At 45.6% G+C, this 1,617-nt stretch overlaps 1 pseudogene; it reads right to left on the bottom strand.

Annotated features, from left to right (window-relative positions):
- Positions 1 to 383: 383 nt before the first annotated feature.
- LOC144274987 (olfactory receptor 10C1-like) lies at positions 384 to 1,319 on the bottom strand (annotated as a pseudogene).
- Positions 1,320 to 1,617: the final 298 nt, after the last annotated feature.

Raw genomic sequence — 1,617 nt, 5'->3', positions numbered from 1 at the left:
AAGATAATGGCTAACATTTCTGGTTGTTCTGCAAGGGATGGTGGGAGTATATGGATGTTCACATGTACAGTATGTATTATTTCAGTCTACCTTGCTGGGTTAGAGTGTTTGTGACTTTGCTGAATGTATTAATAAACGATTACAAAGACAGAAGGGTTCCTAAAGTGTGAGTGTTGCAACCGTGGACATCGGCGTTCCCAACTGAACAGTAACTTTAATAACACTGGGCCTGATACTGGGACAAGAACCTTCAATACCTCAGAGTGATAACTGGGAATTCTTAAGTAATCAATATAATTAATATACAATTCATAGATCAGGCTACAACAGGCAACTCCAAATCCATCACAAGACTATTAAAATAATATTTTTCCCCCCACTTTTCAAATAAATATTTTTCTGGCCATCACCCTTCTCAGGGCTTCCTTTACCTCCTTGTTCCTCAGGCTGTAGATCAAAGGGTTCAACATTGGAGACACCACTGAGTAGAACAGGGAAAGCAGTTTGTCGCTGCCGAGTGAGTAGCTGGATTTGGGCTTAAGATATTCATGATGCCAGACCCGAAAAACAAGGTCACCACGATGAGGTGGGAGGAGCAGGTGGAGAAAGTTTTGCTCCTGCCCGCGACTGACGGAATAGTGAGGATAGCGTGGAGGATACGGATGTAGGATACAAGGATGAGCAGGAAGGGGACCATGATGAAGGTGGCAGAGATGGTGTAAACAGCTATTTCATTCCTGTAGGTATCCGTGCAGGCCAACTTCAGCAGCGGGGGCAGGTTGCAGAAGAAGTGGTTGATGCTAATAGGCCCACAGTAGGGCAGAGGGAATATGAAAGTTGTCTGCCCGACTCCCACCAGCACCCTGATGAGCCAGGACACACTTGAGAGCTGGAGACACACACCTCTGATCATCATGGTCGTGTAGCGCAGTGGGTGACATATGGCCATGTAACAGTCATATGCCATGGCAGCCAGCAGGCAACACTCAGTGATCCCCAGGAAGGAGAAGAAATACATCTGTGTGGCACAGCCCAGGAAGGAAATACTCTTGTCCTCGGAGAATAAGTTCACCAGCATCTTGGGGGTAGTGGACGAAGTATAACCCATTTCCAGAAAGGACAAATTCCAAAGGAAGAAATACATGGGGGACTGAAGGGCAGGGTCCACCACCATGATCGTGATGAGGAAGATGTTGCCCACCATGGTGATGAGGTACAACAGCAGCACCAGAAAAAAAAAGTGAAACTTGGAGCTCCAGGATGTTGGAAAAAGCCACAAAGAAGAACTGTATCACAACTGTGTGGTTCCTGCTAGCCATGTCCTACAGTTGTTTTCTATCTGTGGAGATAATAAAATCACAGAGGCATAGGACTGGAAGGGACCTCGAGAGGTCATCTAGTCCAGTCCCCTGCACTCATGGCTGGACTAAATATTATCTAGACCATCCCTGACAGGTGTTTGTCTAACCTGCTTTTAAAAATCTCCAATGATGGAGATTCCATAACTCCCTAGGCAATTTATTCCATGCTTAACCACCCTGACAGTTAGGAAGTTTTTCCTAATGTCCAGCCTAAACCACCCTTGCTGCAATTTAAACTCATTGCTTCTTTTCCTAT

This window comes from Eretmochelys imbricata, chromosome 14, assembly GCF_965152235.1.
Source record: "Eretmochelys imbricata isolate rEreImb1 chromosome 14, rEreImb1.hap1, whole genome shotgun sequence".
Lineage (NCBI taxonomy): Eukaryota > Metazoa > Chordata > Testudines > Cheloniidae > Eretmochelys > Eretmochelys imbricata.
The sequence above is the reverse complement of the archived record's forward strand: the minus strand, read 5'-3'. Positions and strand labels throughout refer to the sequence as shown.